General features: G+C 44.4%; 2 protein-coding genes across 4 annotated transcripts in view; one reads left to right on the top strand and one right to left on the bottom strand.

The window, feature by feature from the left end:
• LOC112637030 (ETS translocation variant 1) overlaps positions 1 to 20,012 on the bottom strand; it is a 79,398-nt gene extending 59,386 nt beyond the window's left edge. The window contains exons 1-2 of the mRNA XM_025408253.1: positions 19,940 to 20,012; positions 8,830 to 8,954 (exon numbers count right to left, since the gene is read on the bottom strand). The gene's annotated coding sequence lies outside the window, so the exon portion shown is untranslated. The remainder of the gene's footprint in view (positions 1 to 8,829; positions 8,955 to 19,939) is intronic.
• The window catches only part of LOC105249959 (fibroblast growth factor receptor homolog 1), a 35,825-nt gene continuing 18,397 nt past the window's right edge, over positions 4,820 to 22,247 (top strand). Inside the window, exon 1 of one of the 3 annotated variants that reach the window (XM_011255780.3) lies at positions 4,820 to 5,677. The gene's annotated coding sequence lies outside the window, so the exon portion shown is untranslated. Of the gene's footprint in view, positions 5,678 to 19,960; positions 20,202 to 22,247 lie in introns of those variants that run through there. The other 2 variants (XM_011255777.3, XM_011255778.3) reach the window with 2 other exon arrangements.

Genomic DNA, 22,247 nt, shown 5'->3' with positions numbered 1-22,247 from the left:
GAGACGGAGAGCGCAGGTATACGCATATTCCGGGCGCCGAATTTAAAATTCATGTCAATATTATCCGGTTAGCCGTGCATTTTCTCGCGGCGCGCAAACGCCTCGCGGTTCATCGTACGATCAACGAGCGAGGCACGAGAATAGACGCTTCGATATCTTCGGTTGTTGACCGTCGTCGACACGAGTTATACTCCTCGGCCGACCGGTGGAGGCCCGAACGGGAGGGCATCGCCGCGCACACCTCGCAAGTCACATCTCCGTGCGTGGCTTCCGGTCTTACCCGTTGCTTCCTCCCATCGTTAATCACCTACCCGCGTACTGTACTACCTGCGTCGCCGTCGTTTACCTTCAGGTGGCATCACGGCGCACGAGCGCTATGGGAAAAACGTCGCTCCTATATAAGTAACGAGAAAAGTTACGTCGCGCGATATTATTTAATTACGCGTGTGTATCGACACAATTGATTTTTATCGTTATAAAACAGTACCAATTATATACAAGTTTCGAAAAAAAAATACCCAAGTATTTCCACGATCAGTCGAGTTGTCCGCCTTTAATAACCTGTCACTGTTTTATTTTCTCCCTTCTCTCTCTCTCTCTTCCCTTCCCATCAGCATCCTCCTTCAGGTGCATCGCATACGGCATACACGGAGCGGGCGCATGTCAACTCGTCCTGGTCCATTGCACGCGGACGAAGAGCAGGAAACTATTTCACGCAACGACGCTTGCGGTTACGAGAGGGACATTTATTCGTTACAGTTCCCAGAAAATTTGAAAAAAATGCGAGGCGCATAAACGTGAGAAAATTTATCAAAGATAGACTGTCGACCGAGAAAACGTAGCAACAAAATTATGTGCTCCTTTTAATTTAATTCAGAGATGAACCGTTTAAAAAATCATCTCAGTATTGACACTCTTCTGAGAAAACGAGAGGCTCTGGTTCGTTTGCCGCGAATATTATGACTTTAGCGAGACGTTAAAAAGAATCAAGGCAGACGGAGCTTTCTTTCGCGCAAACGGTACCTAGAACCGCTACTTGGTCTGTTGTCCCACTGCCGAAGACTGTGTTCTTCAAAGAGATATACATGTCGATCCAAAAGAGTTAATAATAAACGCGTTCTCGTACGAAGCGCACCGGAAGAAACGATTACGCACGACTTGTGCGTTCCCTCTTTGCCAAAATAAATGTTGGTATTATAAATTTTTACCAATTTATTCTCTTCAAACTATCGTTGTCGAAAAACTTGAGAATTATTTCAATTTATAAGTACATTTTTTTAGTCATATTACAACAAGTTGCATTGGCTGCACGTTAATGCCTTTAAACACTGCTAGATTCTCTGCGTAGTTATCGTTACACGGCGAGAAAATCGTCGAAATTAGCGAGGCCGGATTTAGGAAACGATTACTCACGATGGAATTTACTCGGCCGGAAAACAATGTTCTAAATTTACACGACGCGCGTTACGATTTTCTCGTTACGACTACGGTCGAAATCGAATCGCTGATTTGGCGCCGTTACATTCTTCTCGCATTTACGACACTGACTTTCCCGAAAAATATTAAGTAAACACAATAACGTTTCTTATTTTGCATTAAATTTTATAGAAAAATTTCGCTCCGATTCTAAAAATAATGAAATCATTTAACAGAAAAAGAATTATATTCAACAAGTCACATTTTATCGAGTCTCTTTCGTCTGTCATTGGAAAAATAAAAATCAAAAGTTTTGACAAATAACGAAGCTAGTATTCCCAGTAGGAACCGCGAGACAATTCATGGTTTTCGGTCGATGACAACCGAGAAGATTCTCGCGACGAAAGATTATCATTCGCTCCTCGAGTTCTGCTTTTTCGTGATTTTCTCGGACAGTGCGATGGCTTTATCGCGAATAAATCTGTCGCATTAAATTTAGCATCTCAAAGAACATTATTATCGAGCGATATTTAACGAGATTCAGTGCTATAATAAAACAAAATATACCTTTGAATCTCTAAAACCTTGTCAACTAGAAAAGAAATGTCAGTCATAATTAAATAAGTAAATTTTTCAAAAAAGTAAAAATATGAAATTGCAAAAATAGTTCAAATGATACAAATCAAAAAAGGAGCAAAAAAATGCTAGAATTTTTATCATAATATATTATCATAATATATTATTAGTATCACACATCGTTATCTGCGTCTTTGTGATTTTTATTAAATTTTTCAAATGAAAAAAATTTCTCTCAGTATCTCAAAAAATATTATTCCTAATCAAGCTTGGCGCGTTACAAGATGTATTACGAAAAAATCTTTTATCAATTTCTCTCTCTCCTTTCTTTCAAAATTTTTTTTAATATTACAATGTTTCAGGTAAAATTAGACGTATACTATTCAAACATTGGACGTTCAAATAACATTGAGGGTAAAACTTGTAATTTTCTCTTGTAATAATCTCGTGTAATTATAAACTTTTACTAAATTTTACTTGAACAAACAGATACTTCCGATGGTCTCTCTACACTGTAACAGGCGATTTTGTTTTGGAAGAAGGGAGAAAGGTGCCGAGGATCGTGGAAACGAAAGACATCGGACAGACGGTCGAGAATAATAATTCCGTCATCCGCGCTCGTTTCGACGCTCCCTCGACGCGGCTTCGCACCTCTTCTCCGTACCTCGTAATTCGTGCTCCATTCGCTCGAGGAAACGCTCTTTCCGCGATAAATCAAGAATACTCACGTGGACGGAATTCGTTCAAATTTGTACCGCGACATTTCTTTCCGCGCGCGCGCGACTAAAAATATTTTATTATAAAAAGAACGCTACATGTGCATCTACGTTATTACTCCGCGACTATAAATTGTCAGCCGTATACTTTTGTGGTAACCAATCCGCGTTCGATATGCATTCCGTGGTTTGCGTGCAACGCGTACCATGTTCTCTCTCTCTCTCTCTCTTTCGCACGCATTATCCCCCCGATGACTATTTATACATGCGAGCGGCTAATTCGTTTCCGAGGAGAGCCCGCGAGCAGCGGCGCAAGATTTAAGGTGTTTTCGATCAGTGACAGCGAGCCGAGCTTGACAGCGAGAGGGCAGCGTCTTATCGTGCGCTCGCATCTACCGACACGTATTAATTAGCCGGATAATCCGCAGTGAATAACGATCTCGACTCGTCGTACAAGAGAATGCGGGACAAACAAACGCGAGTTACGCGATACAATCTCGCGATGAGACTTGCTTATTTTTAAAGCAAACGATCGATATAATCCATCATTTATTTTGTTGGATTCTTCGAGACCTTGAGACACGCTGTATAAAATTGCGCGTATAATCGCAGAGAGGCGCTCGGTCGCACCTTCGTATAATAGGTTCACAGGGCGCGTGGATGCGATTCCGTTGTAACCAAAAGGGTCGGGAGAGATCTCGCTTTTACGGGGCGCTATAAAGATTTTATATTTAGAAGGTACGTGACGCGACAAAGGCCCTTACTTTGAGCGTGTCCTAGATAAATCTTGAGGTGTGCGTCGCGTTGAGGGCGCGCGCGCCACCACTTGGCATTAAATTATAAAAATAAATCAATGAATCATTCCGGAGAGAAAGAGGGAGAATTATGACATTCGCACGGGAGACAAACGAGCTCCCGGTGCGACCAATTATCTCTCACGCGGTCCATTAACGACACCGTCGATTAAACGTCACGCGCGAAAGCGGGCAAAAAGTATCGCGATTCGCCCAAAAGTACATCAGCGATCCAATGTGTCGAAAGGAGCTAAATAAATAAAAAGCAAACGGGGCAAACGCTAGTCCCCTTGTACACGCGGCAAATATAAATTGGTGCGGCTGACGATTGCCACGAGCGAGTTTCATTAATTCGACTGGATAATAATAGGTATCCGTAAAGTCTGTGCCGTGAGGTCGTTACGATTAGGCGAGTCATCGTGGCTTTCTATAAATAACGGCCGGAGACAGACATTGCCAGGGGGTGGAAAAGGGAGACGCGGAGAGATGGAGAGAGAAAGAGAGAGAAGAAGAAAGAAAGGGAAGGCTGATAATCTCGGCTGCTCCACCATCGCCGTTCATGGTGTGTCGAGTATCCCGAGGGAAACGAAAAGGTGGTCGACGTTCGGGCAACACATGTCCCGAATGTGCGTTCCGGACACACGGTGGCACGAGGGGACGAAAGAAAAATAGGGTCGACCTAGCGAGATGATGGCCATGAAGCATCGAAATTACCTGCAAAGTGGCGATTCCCGCGATTGTTTCGATACGGGATGAAAAAGGATGCTTTAAGATGCATTCTCGCCCACATGCTCAATGTGTTTGGACCGTACTTTGAGACGGCAAGTTTCTTTCTTGCCCTGGCGGGGATTTCCGCTTATTTTCAAAAAGCCAAATCTAGATTCATTACAATTTTAACAATATGCGAGCGCGTGACAAATGAAGAGGACTCTCTCGTCTTTGCCTTCGCGTCTCGGAATGGCGCGAAACTGCGTCGCCCGTACATGTGCGTCGCCCGTACATGTGCGCACGAGCAGCGCGCGTTTCGAAGCGACGAAGCGGTAACGAATAGAAGAAAAGAGAGAAGGAGAGAGAGAGAGAGAAAGAGAAGAAGAGAGAGCGCGACGTTGGAGAGGGAACGAGAGGAAAGATGCGTCAGAGTAGTGGGGTACGCCGAGAGTTTTGCCGGCAATCTATCGGAGAACTCGGCGGCGTTGGGTCGTAGTGGGGAAACGAGACGAGAGAGAGAGAGAGAAAAAAAGAGAGAAGGAGCGAGAGCCCACGAGGGGTTGCGGTGGGAACGTGCGCGGACGAGCGGTTATTTCAAGCAAACGGCTCTTCTGGCACTTCGCCCCGAGCTTTCCTCGTGCACATCCTCTTCTATCGGAGTGGTGCCTGTCCCGTCAGTGTCGCCGCCGCGACGCTGCAGCGCTTCGCAGACGAGATAGAGAGAAGCCCGCAGAGTGCAACGAGCATCGCGAGTGACCGGACGCGCGCTTCGAATCCGATCCGCGCGACAAGCACGCGAGCACTTGTTGTCCGACACCCGCCACTGATCGATTCATCGATCGATTTCGGGTATCGATTCGTAATCTTGAGCGCGACCCTTGTAGTGAAAAAAAAAGAAATCGGAGAGTTTTTTCGCCCAGGGTGACCGGTGTCTGTGAATGGATGGACTGTTCGTGTTCGGTGATGGGATTTTGAGAAACGTCAAGAACGAGAGGAGACGGATAGAGGAGAATTTTCCGAGAAGAAACCGTCGCGAGACAGCGCGGACAGCGCTAAAGACCAAGGATGGAACGCGGGTGGAAAAGAGGAGCGAAGGAGGATCTATAATGACGCGACGCCGTCGGCCTGAAATAACAGCGGGAATGCGTGTACAGTGAATCACGGAGCTCCCGTTCGTTTCGACGCGAATCTCGTCCCGGCATTGACTGTAGCGCAAATTTTCTTCATCAACCCCTCCTTTTTTTCTTCGTTCTCAACCCTTTCCCGATCCACGGTTGTGCGCGAGCAACCGAGAAAGAGAGAGAGAGAGAGAAAGAAAAAGAGCCTGGTTCCTGAGAGCGGGTTGAGAAAAGCCAGAAGCGCCAGAAGCATCGCCAAGGCAGGAGCCGATCGAGGGGACGAGGGGAGTTTTTCGAGACGCCGTCCAAGGAGTTTTCTCGGAAGGAAGATCGCGAGCGTCGCAATACGGTGAGTACTCTCTCGCGCTGTTCTCTCGTGCTTCGAGATAAAGATACGAACGTGGGGCGAACGTGGGCGAAACTTGAATCGGACGAGTAATCTCGCGTTGAGCGAAAATCACTACGCGCGATACTTTGCGATCTACCGAGATTTCTATGCAAAAGTTCCTTATTCGTAGTAAGCGCGCTTCCTTGGAACGAATATGAGTCATTTTGCGCATCTCGTGACAAATTTAGAAATAATATTGCGATATCGAGATCGAGAGAATACCTGCATCTACGCTCTATAAAAATTGAACAAATAAATTGGCATGGTCGAACGATTCTAAATATCTACGATTGATGAAACGCATCGGGCATTTGGACGGGGCGCGCACCGAAACGCTAGTAGCTATTACCGCGGGAATGCATGAAAATGCATCATCGGCGTCATCGGGAAATAGCCAGGGAACGAAGCGATGACGCGCGCGATGTTTATCGATAGGTTTTGCTCGCGTGCGAGTGCTGGAAGGCATCGTTCGGGAATGCAATTTTAATTGGTATTGCCTCGTTGGTCGATTAAGCAGACTCGTGCCATTTATTTCCCGATGTGATCGATGCAGGCGCGCAAACCAAACACGATGTCGGCGTAATGGAAAACTTTCGTTATATACGATCGTATTTTCTCTCTCTCTCTCTCTCTCCTTTTCTCTCACAAATAACAAATACATTTTAGAAAAACGACAAACACCTAATGTAACAAAATCGTCAAGAATAATAATGAAAGCCCGTGATAAAATGATGAATTATTTTTCTCGAACCTTAACCTTGAAGACGAACCTAGAGCGACGATTTAACGACTGTTCTTGATCGTTTTCGTTTTACCATCTGCTTTAAAGCTTCTCCTTCTCGCCGCCATCGATAATTAGAGAGCGCGTAGGTAATGATTAGGAAGCGCGGCGAGGCGATCGGTTAATTGATCGACTAATTAATTTGGAGCGAACAAAGATCTTGGCTCGCGATACGGCAGGCAACTTTTCTCCGTCTCGGTGAGCCTCGTCGCTTTCCGAAGGTTAAATTATGCAGGTAAGCATAACTTTGAATATAAAAGTCGCGCCAAGCTTCGGTCAGCGGACCGAGAGAACCGAGCGATTAATTCGACGAGGTCTTTACGCGTGCGAGACGCGAGTAAAGTTCATCCCCTGCGCGTCCTCCGGCCAGACGAGGCGGCTTATTTAACGGGCGGGAGAAAGGAGAGGTAATTTATTCCGGCTTTACTTAATCTCTTCCCTCGCGTGTCTCGACGGTCGCGAGAGCCTCGAGGCTCCTTTAATCCAAATTCCAGATCGAGAAAGGGAACGTCGCGCGCGCGAATAAGCAACCGAGAAAGAGACGGGGACAAGAGCGAGAGATCTAGAAACGCGCGCGCGTCCGTCGAGATCCCCCGACGATGAATCAGATTATCGTCCGGAGTAAATCGTTGGCAGCTCCGTAATCATTTATCGCGCACATTTTTAGCTACGACACCCCAACATTTTACCGAGAGAAAGAGAATAATGGTGTTTCAGAGTACTTAATCCCCTCCCGTAGGTACATATCTCGACCTAATTGGCGCCGTTGTAGAATAAAACTCTGAGCAGCGAATTTGAGAAGCTCTCCTTCTCTCGGCACGAAAATAAAACGTCATTTTTAGCGCGCCGGCTCTTTAGCGAATTACAAACCGGTAGTCATCGAGGCGCGGACTGGAAACTAAAAGTATCGCGCGCGCGCGCGCGAGAGAGAGAGAGAGAGAGAGAGAGAGAGAGAGAGGAGAGAGGAGAGAGATTGTCTCGCGAACGAATCATAAAGCGAGTAACAGTGCTCGCTTCCGGTGTTTATACGAGTAAAACGCCACGGGCGAGCAAGTCCGCGCAAACGATAATATACACGCTAGATGAATTACACTAGCCTTACTTCTTTGCCCCGTTTGTATTGTCCACGATCGCGTGGCACGCATGAGTTTGTCTCGCATCCGGTAATACCCACGCTACCTCTCGCGAAATTGCTGATTAACATCTCTTTCAGAGACAAAAAGACGATTGCGAGAGGTCCGCTTTGCCAAATGGGACCGTTTCAAATGATTAATCGTAATGCAAAGAGAGAGAGAGAGAGAGTTTTTAAATTTCTAAATAAAAATAATTTATATAATTTTTTTCTTTAAAAAGCTTGTCAAAAGTTTGTTGGATCAAATTTCTAAATTTAAACGGTTTTTCAAGAGAATACTCTTTAGAAGATACATTCTCAATTATACATTCGTCTCTAAATACCTCCTTTTAGCAATAGTTGAGTAAGCCTGACTTATCCACGCGAAATTCAAAATCATGACTGGCATTTTCTCGTAATGCAAAGATCCTCGAATAATAAGATAATAATAATAATAATCTTATTCTCTCGATTCTTTCCCGCACTTTTCTCGCTTCTATAGAAACGCGTCAAAGTACTCGCAAAGGATTTATTTTATGAATGCGAGACGAGCGAGCGAGACGAGAGATTCGGACGACTGTTTGAGAGATAAGGAAAGAACGAATGGACGGAGGATCGAGGCACGAGGTACGAGATACGAGTAAAGTTGCAAGTAAGCTTGCAAGCTACGATTTATTTGACACATCGCGTCGACCGCGAGCAAGCTAGAGTGGTTTATTTTATAAGACCAGATTGCCGGCTACGTCGGAATAGAATAATGAACGCGTTTCTCCGTTCTCCTTCCATAACGTAATCTCTTTTTCTCCCTCCAGCGTGGAATTCTCATCCCTCTTTTCACCCTTCGTTGGCAAAGTAGAATTGATCAAAAATCGTCCTTCGTGCCACGCTCCCTTTCTCGAAATTAAAATTCAATTTTTTTTATGAAGCAATATATTTATCTAAAGTTTGAATCTAAACGTGATTCGACAATTTTATACATCTACAAAACTTTGCTTCGAACGAAGGGTTGAAAAATTTTTCACTACGAAACAAGTACGAGATCGTCCTTTTTAGCCGGTCTCTCATGTGACGATATATCTTATTAATGATCGTGTAGCGAATTGAGGATAACACCCGTTAAAAGCGAATTATCATAGTTTATTCTTGACGTACAAAACCCAGCGCAAAAAACGGCTCGATAATCACGGCACCAAATTCTATTGAAATTGTGCAAAAACTTACCGCGGAAATGACAAACGTCCATCGTTTCGTTGTGAGATGATCGAAGCGAGAAATCTGTAGAAGCGTGGCACGTATTCCACCTTGTCACCTCGCACGTGTATCAACTTTGCAACCGCCAGAGAGTCCTGAAAATAAGACATTCGCGATTAAAGCTCTCTTCTCGATAAATTATACGACACAGATATATATTACACTTGGCATTACATTGTCAAATTGTGAAAAATATAAAAAATATAAAAGACCCGCGAGTGACGCGCATTGCCTTTTTTAAATAATACATTCGGCATTGAATTTTTGATATCCGAAGGTTGGGGAATATTAAAACGGTAAACGAAACGTTTTACATGCCGCCTGCGTTCGTCCTACGTCAACGCGTATAAATATTGCGTTTTAATGCGTCGATATATTCCCGACTTTTGACGCGCGTCGCGGCGTTACGAGATTTGCGACGGCCACTGTACTGGCGTTGCCGCGAAATTTATTAATAACCGTCAGACACACGCTCGCGCACTTATACATACGTGTACTCGCGAAAGCGCACGGGCGCACGCCGCCTTTGAGAAATGGATTCTCGGAAGAAAAAGCCTGCCCACGCGCGCGCCAAAGCGCCGATTAAAGAAACGCGCGTCGGACGCAATTGCATCGCAAAGTTTTTGCAATCAAATATCGCGGATATGGTAAACGTTCGAGTCGCGTGCACAATGAGCGTAAATTATGTCTGACGCGCATCAAACGCGGGACGGCGACGCGGGATGTCGAGTGCCGAGTATATCGCGAAAACTGTCCATTAACGAGGCGAATGATCGTGCCCCGTCGTCTACGCGGAATCGCGATTCCAGATGATAAATTGCGCACGCGAGTTTATTAAGAGTCCGTCCTCTTTAATTGGCAAAAGAGGAGCGGGAGGAGTCTAGATTGCGCTGCGCGATAGGCATTTTTAGATAAATATTTATCATCCCAGACTGACAGCTTGAGGTGTAAAAAGTTAGATTTAAGGCGGCGGGCCAAAATTTTCTCCGCAACGAGTTTAAGAGAGCGCGTCTGGCAACGGAATTAGCATCGAAATATCCGTCGAAGCGGCCAGGAACGATATTATTCCTACCACGTCCGTTCCGGAGCAACTTTTGGGCCGGTCGCGAAATCGAATTGTCACAAGCGGCGCGTAAATTCGTCACGTGCGCTCGCGGTAAACCGGCTAATCTCTTTCAAGCCGCAGACCCACGGTCGTTTCCGTCTTTGGTAATCTCGTAATCTCTAACGTTTCGCACCTTCGATCACCCACGCTCGCTTTTCCAATTGTGTCGGACGTGTTCGATAACGGCGGACGTACGTCATCTCGGACGCCCGTTTAAATTGGTCAATCTCTCGCAATCTCATCGAGAATAACTCAATCGGCCGACGAGAAACGTTTCTAATAAATTTGACAAGATTCTCATTCCACTAAAATAATATTCGACCAGGAATTATTACGATACTTTGCACGGAACAGTGAGCCATGAGAAATTGTAAATATAAACAGGAATATGTATTTTTTTTATTTCATGATTATCAGCTCTCTCTCTCTCTCTCTCTCTCTCTCTCTCTCTCACACACACACACACGAAAGGCAATAATAACTTTGATGTATACGTGTGCTGCAGCAAGTACGCATCGCGAGATAAAATTTTGCGCCGTCATAATTACATGCAAGTCAATATTTATGGGAGCCAAATGACTTACAGAATAGAATAGATGAGACCGATTGTGCCGTATATAACGCGCTGGACACGAGCACATTACTGATTTATCGGCTGGAATCTGAATTCGCTAATTGCGATACGTGCTCGCCGCACGTAACGTTTCGTGTAGGACAAAACGAGAATGACTCTATTCGCGGTTTATTAGATAATACATCGCGAAAGAAAGAATGCACCGACGTGCAATTAATGAATCTCGCAATCTCCGGAATTAAAAAACGATCGCAACCAATTGCATTTTATACTCCAAGAATCACGAATCCGTATTAATAGACGTTATAAAGAGATACGGAGAGAACTTTTAGAGAACTTTACACTCTAACACGAATCAAACCGGATGCTTATTAATATCTGTATTAATTAAATTAATTATTTTTTTCGAACGCAAGAACGGATGAATAAGGAGCGCTTTGCTTCACGAAAGAAAGATCGTATAAAGATAGAAAAATAATGATATCGTTACCGGATACAGCGGACAACGAACGACGGAATAAAAGTAAAAGACCAAATCGATCGGAAATCGCGTCGTTTCCGGTCGTCGACGAGCAGTCGTTCGGTGGTTGCGCGGACGCCGCCTTTCTCCTTCTCTCGTCGACGGAGGAGAAAGACCAAGAGCAAGGACGCCGTCTCGGCGTCGCAACGAGACGGGAATTATACCCGGGGCGAAGAAACCGTAACAGGTTATTTGTTCAACCCGGTTACAACATCGTAGGCGCGCGGTGGTCGAGCCGACGTATCAACGGACGAATGGGAAAGAGGGCGAGAGAGCGATACGTACTTTTTTTTTTCTCCTCTCCCTTCTTTCATCGACAGGTGGATTCTGTCGAGGCACCGGCTGCGTACGAGACGCGTATGAGACGCGTGCCGCGCGGTGACGAATCGACGATGCCTTCCCTTCCTCCTCGCGCGTCGTCACCTCGATTCCTCCCTCCCTCGCGATTACGCAGACCGAAAGCACCGCAAACGCGCCCGACGACCGCGAAACCGCAATCGTAATCGGCGAGGGAAAATTTTACGAGAGATTAGAGCTCGTTATACTCCGCCTCCGGTATTTCGCTTCTACGATACATCTCCAATTTATATGTCGTTACGTTCGGAAAAGGGATAATTGAGATTCGAAAAAAAGAAGACGCTTCGAATCCATACATATCTCTCGGCCGCGTGTGCCTAACGAACGCGCGTAAAATCTATCGTAGCCGCTATTTAAAGAGCATTCGCTCTCGCGGATGCGCGATAAATCGTGGAACCTTTTGCCAGCGTGGCGGGTGGAAGCCAGACCTCGTGCACCTACTCACCGGGGGCTGATAATGCGAGTCCCTAATAGGCTGACCACATAATAATAGCAGTCGCTCGCGGCTGCAGAGCGCCGCGATTAAGAGAGCGAACCGCTCTCCGGTCCCACGTCCCGTTTTCTTTAAACCTTAAGTGGCGGATGAAAAAGAGCTAGGTAGCATTTAGGATTAAGTGTAAGGATAAAAAGATTAAGTAGCTGAAAGCTAAGATGAAGAGATGGACGGACAAAAATAGACCCGAGATGAATGTGATGAAATACACGCGTGTATACGTTTTTTGTTATAAATTTATATAATTACATCAACCTTTACGTCACACGTATTAATTTACAGAGATATCTATCAATTAATACGTTTATGCAGTTGTTTAAAATTTTTCTTTCTTTTTAATAATTCTTGCAGATATACCCGCGACAAGATATTATACGGCAAAGTTTTACGGAGCGTAATTCAGCGAGCACGAGAATGTCGAAGAAAAGAAAGACTCGTCAATCTCTGGACCTCGTTGCGCTTGTTTCGCCAATTACGTTACGGCAATGCGACGTTTGTAGTCGTTAAACAAAAGGGTCCGTCTTGTCCGTCTAGCGCTTCTCAGAAATGCATCGAGGAGAAAGCAGAGCGAGGGGAATTTAAACCAATAAGACACATGTGCGATCTTTGGCGCTTTGTTTGGTGTCTTAGAATATTTATTTTTTCAAAACTTTATTACGCAAATGTGTCCACCATCGAACCCCAGGTCGGTAAAAATTCCGCGTCCATTTATTTGAAAAAAATGAAGTATCAGAAAAGTGCTCGCGCGAGCATTTTAAGCTACGTTACGCATCGAGAACTGCGACTTTAAAATTTCATACGAAACGAATCGCGTTAATTCACTGAGCGATTAAGATATTAATTTATGCGACTTTAGAACGATTCGCGATTTGCCATGGCTAGAAACAATGTCGGGGAGCGTCTCTCCGTATACAATGTTTTCTAAATACAAAATAAAGCGCGTGACCTCGTTCATTAATCATCATTACGGGACTTAATGATCGCCGGTGGAAGTCGTTGGCACGAAATAATGAGACCGTTCTGCTTCGGAGATCGTTCCCTTCCCCCTAATCTCGATCGCCCATCGAATAACGACGCGCGACGAGACTACCAGATTTTTCTTCCTAAACGAGGATCTCCGCGACTTAGTGGAGCGAGATTTTATCGGCGATGAGCCTAGAGGTGGAGAGAAGGGTCTGGATCGTGTCACGAATGCGTTACGTCCCTTCCCTTCCACGCGAGAACTATCGGTCTATTATTCGTCACTGCAACGCAAACCATCGTTTGCCATCGATTTCCTTTCAAAAATCTCGCCTTTTCGAAACTCCGATATCAATCATTACGGCTTGAGAGATATTTGTCGACAATTTCAAGAATTTGCGTTCAACGATCGAATTCGAAAGGGAGCCTCCGATCAAAGATCGATAAGCGCGACACGCCTTTTTACGAGCGGGTGATGTTCATCGAGTAGAAACTGCAGGCTTTACACGCGGAAGGGGAAACGGGGGCGCGGAAATTAAGCAGAAAAACCGACATCCTCGCGCGCTCGCTCGAGGTGTTGTTCGACCCCGCGTGCGAGACGAACGCGCAATCTTTTCTAATTATCTCGTTCCACGAGCAGGGATTGCGAATCGGATATGCTAATGGATACAGGGGAAACGTAACGATGTTAGTCGCATTTTTACGCCGCTGCCGAGCGGACCCCTCGAGCACCGATAGCATTTGCGTGTGCAGGTGTGACGTAATTTAATATAAACGCAACAACGAAAATTACCTCGGGCGATTGTTATAACCGGTGATGGTACACGATCGACGCTGTATCGCGTCTATATCTTAATGACGGCTGGAAAATTCTTAATTGTCGACGCTCGGAACGCGATGCGCGCATCGGCTTGTAACGAGAGAGATATATGTATAATGTAAATTTCTTCGGGGCGTTTCGTCCCCTCTCTATGAATCGACTCATCAATTTTCAACACTCGCATCACCGGATCATTTTCAGATGAACCACCTCGCGCGATTAACTATGTCGCTTTCGCGAAACGACGTCCGGATCCGCGATAAGAGCGAGAAGTTTGTTCGACGCGATTGAGTTGAATTTACCTCGCGACTTAATCTCCGGATACAATCGCGCGCGAGAGAGAGAGAGAGCGCCGCATCTCGTTACATCTCGTTACAACAACTGTCTACCGAATCCGTCTGCTCGCGCACATACACTTGGCTTATCTCGACGTGCCGCCAGCTTTCCGCCACCGAGAAGAGACGCACTCGTGTGTGTCCATATTTACTCATTCGGAGAAAGAAAGAGAGAAACCAGTTCTCGTTGCGCGGTGGTCCCGGTCCGACACGCAATCGGGGCGATCGTCCGACACTACGAGGCGAATCGCTCGAGATAAATAAGATCTCGTTAAAAGGACAATCTCGTTCACGCGAGGCGCGGCGAAATTTTAGATCGATTCGGAAGATAAGAATGATTGTCGTAAAAAGAAAAATATCGAAGACGCAGGGATTTATTTTTTTCCGCGCTGAAAAGATTTGTCGAAAAAGCGGACAAATTTTTATATCCGGATCTAGACGGGAACGATACGGATCGATTTATGCGATAATAACATGGAATACTATGACTCGGCGCGACCGCGACGTAATACGACATAATATAGCCAATCTTAAGGTCCGCGCGCCTTGACACTACCAACGGTTAAAAATAACTCACGATCGTCCACAATTAAACACGTATTTCCCGACCTCCGACGATACGCGCCAGATTGATTCAAGATTCACTTTACAAGTGAGTCAGACAAGCCAATTATCGTTATCGTGACCTATTATCGTAATAAAATTATAAATTATAATAATTTTATTTTATCGATCGCTCTTGCGAATTTCTCGAGGGTGGTAAATTTATTGATAATTCGATCGCATGAATTTAACGAGTTAGCATACATACATGTTGAGATATACGTATAACGAGAAAAATAATTGGAACAAGGACACGCGACAGATTTCATGGAATCATTTCGGGAAAACAAGGGCTGCGCTTTGTCGAAAATAATTTGGCGCCAGGGCGCTGTCGAGAAGCGAATCAAGATTTATCGATTCGACAGCGGATACGTACCGTTTCCATTGGCCGAGAGCGAATCAAGCACGTCGACGGCCAAAGCGTTTCGAAAATAGATCGCGCGTCGTATATTTCGTATCTAGGCCATACTTATCGTGAAACAAAAACCTCTCTCTCCGAGGGAAAATTGTGAAAATTTATAAATTCCCTCGACGCGATTATGTCGAATAAAAGCCTTAGAGTCTCGACTCGAAAGAACGCGTTAGACGTGGAGAGTAAACTTGTGTGCCAAACTTATTACACGTATGTCGGAATGCTCTACGATTTCGTAAACAACACGCGATTCGAGAAAATGAACGCGTCACCGATGCGTTTAGATACATGTGGTTCGCTTCGGGGCGATTTTTTCCAGCTCGCGACGAGTGTTTCCCACGAAAAACGCCACTCGCGAGTGAATCGTTTGTACGCCCTCGCCACACGCGACCGGACTGGGTGAAACGATGAATTGTTCATTGTGCGCACCGTTTGTGCGTTACATCAAGGAGAAGTCTGGTCCTAGCATGTGGGCTCATTCTCATCAACAATTTCGGTCTAATTTCAATTCTATTAAATTAATATAATAAAATAAGTCGCTTAAATAATCGCTTAATTAAATAAATCGCTCGAAACAAGGTGATGATGAAAAGGGAGAGAGGATTTTCTATGCGAGCGTTTCAACTGTATACATCTGTTAACCCTTCAACTACGGATATGCATTCCTATTCGTCGTCTATTGACGACAGCCGTAGTTAAAGGGTTAAATATTGTTTCATACCATCTCTGATTGGGGTGCGATTCGATTGGATTCAACCTTGCACACGTCGTTGGACATGCATGCGTCCACGTTCCTCGGAGATTTCACGAAAAGATTCGGCTAAAGACAGCTAACGCGAGAGGTTGTCGTTTATCGACCAACCATCTCGTAGGGCATTGTAAACGCGTTCACGTAATTCAGAAAAGTACGTGTCCGTTTTGTGTCGGCGCTTCGTATCGCGCCCCCGTCGTCGGCGGAAGTACGTCGTCGCGATTCGCCGCGACGCCGGAAGCGACGCACGTGCGTCGTCGTTTTCGTAATTCATTCTGTTGTTTTCCCGGAATCCATTCGAGAGGATAGCGCTAAACGCGTTTGTTTAAGGACGCGTTCCAAAAATCTCGCGTTTATATTCATCTCGTCAACGATTTAAAATAACGGCAAGGATTAATAAATAAAATAAAATAAAATAATGGACGGGCTCGAGAAGAAAATAACGAACGGTGCGCGCAACATATTGGATAAAAGAATTTAAACAATTTACGAAAATTTAAATAAATTAAAGAGATTACAAAAATAATACTCGATTAAAAAAAATAAACTTTGCGCAAAATAACGATTTAACGCATACGCGTATAAGTAAAATGGAATTCTTATTATAGATCAAACTGATAAAACAAGTGCGTCGATAACGAGGATAATTATTGAATTATGAACGGCGCGTGAAAACCGCTCGATAAAAATAACGCGCGCCCGCATTCTCGTATTATAATTATGCAAAGGAGATTTATTCACGCTGCGATAAACCTCATTAATCCTTCAATTTATACGACGCGCATCGGAGAGTAGTTCACGTGCGATCTCGCGATTGCGCGATATCGGACACGCTAGGTCGTTCACCGATTCCGTGCATTGTTCAGTTGGGTCAAGAACGACGCCAACGCGATTCCAAGTCGCGTTAAATCTCGCGCGCATAAGAATCGGCTTCGCACCTCTCGACAATCGCCGATAAAACCAGTCGGCCGAATAATTTCTCTCAATTACAGGGAGCGAGACAAGGTACGCCGCGACCAAGACGGCTATCCTCGGCTAACGAGATACCTTTCGCGAGGGGCACGATTACGCGAATTTGGCCGTTCGCGATCAGGAATCGAAAGCGGAAAATTTCGGGGAAGCGCAACGCGATAACTTTTAAAATACGACGAGCAAATGTCGCTCTCTCTCCTTCTCTTTCTCTCGCAAACTCTGTCGTTCTCCCCTCGGGTCAAGAGACGCTCTCTCTCTTTCTCGCTCGCCGTCTCTCCTTCTCCGTCGCTCTCTCGCACCGTCCACCGTCTGCTCAGGAAACCATCCATTACGGAGATCGGTCGGCGTATTTAGCGACGGCGCAAAGTACTACGGGCACCGAATCGAGAAAAGCCGGCCGACTGATCGAAACTGTACGGTGCCCCGTCCTCGGGACTCGTACGCGAGCTTCTTACGATGACCGACGACGACGACGACGACAACGACGCCGCGTGTTGCGAGAAAACGACTCGGGTGAGCGACGCGAAGGCACGCGATTTTCAAGTAGTATAGGTATCGTATTGCGCCTTCTCCGCGCAGCGCATTGCGCCGCTCACGTGTTTACGAGACGCATCGTCGAGTCGCGCGTCAAAAAATACGCAATAAATATTGTCTTACGCAATAAGCGTTAGCTCGAGATAGCATCCTGTATCTAATCTAACAAGACGATCTCTAGAGCGAGCTAAATGTTTTGTTGTCGGGGCTCTCGACAATTTCTTCAATAACAAACACGTACTTGGTGAAGCAAGAGTCGTGATAAATCGGCCGAACGCACACGACGAACGATTCTAATTTTTCTTACCAGCGCTAGTATTACCAGCGGTATTAATTAAGTCGAACACGAAATTGCATCGCGACACAACGGCGTGATTTATACATCTTTTTTCCAGCGCCCACGGGCATAAGGCGCGCTCTGTTCCGCCAAAGCCCCCGCGATTAAAAAAAAGTCTTCCTAGCTGCTCGACGAGCAGATGTTTCGAGCGGAGGGGGTCGAGGGGGCCTCTCCCCCCCGCGGTCGCAAAGACACTTCCCTGAAACGAAAGCCGTGGCGGCGCCTCGACGCGTAAAACGAATTTCGAAACACGAGCGGCCCGGTGTCGCGATGGCGACGATTGCAAAAAAAAACGAGAAAATAAAAAAAGAGCCCGTTTCCGAGGCTCAAAGATCGTCTCTCCGAGACGCTCGGCGAGTTTCATCGTAATGGAAGCTTCCGAGAACTCCTCTTCCTCGACTAAATGGCCAAATATTTACTTTACATTGTACATAAAAATCGATCGTTTATTCAAATTTCGACGGGAGTGGTGAATTGAAAGTTGTAAAAAGGATGGTTTATTCGGTAAACTTTTCAGCTACCATGAATATCGTTTAACATTTTTACTCGATATACAAACGAAATTTCTCCATCTCGGAGAAATACTCTGGCCCGTCTCGTGAACTTGAATCGCCTTAACGTCTTATCGCCCTTCGCCCCCACGAGCGTGATAAACGATGTTTACTTTACCCAAGGCCGCTTAAATATCAGAGAACCTGCATTATTTGTGTCTGCACCTCGGCTATCGATAAAGATATACGATAATAAATCTCGCGGCTAAATCAAGGGGGGAAAAGGTCGACAAATATTTGTCGTCACCAATAACCATAATCTCGGAGAGAAAATGTTGGACGTATCGTACAAATTCGTCGTATGTACGCACCTCGATTCTGATAAATAAATATTCCAGCATCGTACACTTCCCCATTCTACCGATCCCGCGAGTCTCCTTCGAAGGCATCGCACGTACATCGCGCCTTTTATTATTCACGCCGGTGGAATATCTTCTCTCGAGTTTCGTACCTTTTGCGCCTTCATCTCGTCGAGTCATCGATGATCGCCGAGCATTCTCCCGCCGAGATAAAACGCCGAGGTGCTATAAATCGCGCGCCCGATGCATCATGAATATTCCACGGATCCTTCCTTCGTCGACCTCGCTTTGTGTCGGAATGATACGCCGGCCTATCCCGTCCGTGAAAAGTAAATATCGGCGGACGGGGGGGAGGAGGGCGAGGAAAACCCCCGCGACATTTCAATTTTCGAACGGGACATTAAATAAAGAATAGATCGCGTCACCGCGCGACACGTAAACACGAACGCGACAACATCGGCCGACTCTTCTCTCCCCCTTCCCCCTCCGTCAAGAAAGATAATCTTCCACTCGTGGAAGCGTCGCACGTTCACGTGCAACGGATATCGCTATGCGTATCACGACAATCGCGAGCGGCATCGGCCAAATACGGGGATAAGATGCGTTTCCGAGCTAGAGCTTATCGCGGAAGGCGCGCGCAAAAATATAAACGTCCTCGCACACATGTAAGCGCGCTCGAGATTTCCGTCAATGTTGCTCCAATACCGCGCATCGAACATCTTAATTCACTCAGCGAATGCTCCATTCGTTATTCAGCGAGTCTACGAGACGTATTTATGCCTCGATATACATATTTCGCAGCAGTAAACAGTGAAATTTGAAAAGGATCGCTTACCTCGATCTCGGAAATATGGCGGCCGTCCTTCTCTCTCTCTCTCTCTCTCTCTCTCTCTCTCTTTCCTTGTCGTCGGCGATCGAATGGCAAATGATTTCCTCGATGAACTGATATTCACTTTCGTATAGTAACCGCATCTTTGCCATTTTATTAAATCCGTACGGCACGCAACGGTAAATCGAATTGTACAAACTTTTTTTCCCGAATTAAAGATGACGCGACACGATCGCGCGGGTTACGCGAGAGGACTGACACTTCGCGGGGGGAGGGGGCGCGAATCGCGAACGTTCGGCGTCGTACGATCGTCTCCGCCAATGATCGGCGTCGACACATACGCGGGTATATTTCACGGGAATAGTCACGGTAATTGTACTAACGGATAAATAACGCGAAAAGTTGGAGTAATTATTCATCTTGTTCACACGGAAACGCGCGACAGTCGTCTCGTCGGGATTAAGATCAACGCGTCGCGATTACGCGAGTAAATGCGAGAGGACGGACACCTTAAACGGTGTGAAGGGGGAGGGGAAGAGAAGAAGGGGACGATTCGCGAACGTCCGCCAATCACCGACGTCGATACATACACGTATATTTCACGCAAAGGGCACAAAAACTTACTTACCTCGTTCTCGCAAATGGAAATCGTCTCGTCAGCGGTCGGACTGACGGATGATTTTCTCGATGTTAGACTACGTTTTCCGTAAATATATCTTTTTGAAAATCTTGACAGATGGAATTATACGTTTCTTTTCGATTTAACGGAAATATATAGTGCGCGAGGACATTTTACGGTAATGATCTGCTCATATTCGACGTTGTTTGAACATCTCAACCATCACATCGGGACACTTGAAGAACATCGAAACAGTGTTTCTCGAAAAAAGGTAAGATTTGAGGATTGAAATAATATTTTTTCTCTCAATTTTTTGCAATTTGTATATTTTATACATTTCAAGATTTCCACGTCACGAAATATATAAAAAAATACGAGTTTTAATAAAATTGAAGAAAAAAGAAAGAGAAGGATTTTATATATATTAAATATTCATCATTTCATATATTCTATTATCGCGATGTATCATATATATGCTACATAATACGATAACCATCGGATATTTTTCTCAGCATTTAGCCATTATTAGGCGTTTACTTGTGGATGATATATTTATTCGTTTAATTCTAAAATCGCAAGTTAGATTTAATGAGACAAGAAAGCGAGTGTTGTAATCGTGTAATAATCGCGATATAATTATAATCATATAGTGATCACATCAATCACAATGATCGACTAATCTTGTTTTTATTATATCAAAAATACGAAACGTGTCGTGCGCGCGCGAGAGAGACAAAGAGGGAGAAGCGAGACTGGTCGCTTTGTTTGTTTACATTACGCGGTACTACGAATATAGCCGTTTCGTTTAAAAGTGTGACGACATGAAATATTACATCGACCGAAGCAATTTCTGTATAAATTAGAGTAATCACATTACTAGATTATTTTATTGCGATAAGCAAATAGATCGTATTCTGTAAGCTATTCTAAAATTATAAGTGATTTGTATCAAGGTTAGAAAGAGAGCTTCTCTATAATTCGTTTTAACTTTCTAATATTGATTCAGTGATACGAACAGTTTTATTTTTTATAACTATATGATAATGACAGCCATATTTAATGAAAGTTTGAAACTTTCAAGTCGAATCACCGGTACTTTAATAGAAATTCAAAAGTTGCTTATCACACATGGTTATTTATATTGCTTTTAATGTATATTTTATCATGATTGAGTATTGTAAGTGTTAAAAGAATCAGTCCATCATAATTAATATTGTAATCGCTATAATCATAATACATTATAATTATATTACAATATTGCAATCATGAAAATTATTTATCTCATCACAATCGAGTTAGGAAATTTTAGATTAAATAAGAATGTATTCTCAACAAATAAGCATATACTATCGGTGAGAAAAATATCAAACGATTGGCATGTTACGCGAAAAACAATATATCGCATCGATAGTGCACAAAACGTGCAGTAATGTCATGAAAAATAAATTCCACGTGGCTACAGCAAACATTACTAAACGTATTAATATAATTACCGAAAATAAATATTATTTTACGAATATTTAATATAACATATTATCTTGCGACATTACACGAGTTTGCAGAGTTTGCTATGGATAAGTCGAATAATCACAAATCTTTGGAATTAAAATCGAGTTTCATTTATTTAGCGATACCTTTAGTTTAGCGAATGGAACCTCCAAATATATATTTTATCGATGCGATAAAGATTGTCTTTCTCCTCTCGAATGTAATAGTAACGTGTAGCTTTCGTGAAATCGGAGAATGCGCCCCACAAATAGGCCACCCACGTGTATCGCTCGGTTTCGTCGCGACGTCAAACTTATTAACTCGCTTCGCGCTTAACCCCCATGGGGTTAAAACGGATACGTTCGCTAAGCGGCTTACTTTTTCGGGGGTCGACATCTTTCCGGACGAAATATACGAATAATATCTTAACACGCCACTCGAGACTCGCTTACAGACTGATTCGAGATGATCCGTTTCCTGTTCGGAGATGAATCAAAGTATAAGAGGTAAATATCGAAAAGAATCATCGCGGAAAATTTAAACGCGATGTAATTTGATATAATTTTTTCATTTGTGTACAATTGCATAATTTTTGTTCGACAGCAATAAAGTTTGCGATTAGATTCATATGTTTAATTCGGTACAAAAATTCAATGTAAGACGAGTGATAGCTATCAATTATGAATCAAATATTATAAGTCATATTTCAACCAAAATACGCGTGTAAAAATTATTTATTCTTCGCATACGGCATTGTAATATTCTTTGCGTGCGAATATGCATTATGGTTTATCACATTTTATAATTTATGGGCCACAATTTGTGATAT

Source organism: Camponotus floridanus, unplaced genomic scaffold (genome assembly GCF_003227725.1).
Source record: "Camponotus floridanus strain SB8 unplaced genomic scaffold, Cflo_v7.5 scaffold20, whole genome shotgun sequence".
Lineage (NCBI taxonomy): Eukaryota > Metazoa > Arthropoda > Insecta > Hymenoptera > Formicidae > Camponotus > Camponotus floridanus.
The sequence above is the reverse complement of the archived record's forward strand: the minus strand, read 5'-3'. Positions and strand labels throughout refer to the sequence as shown.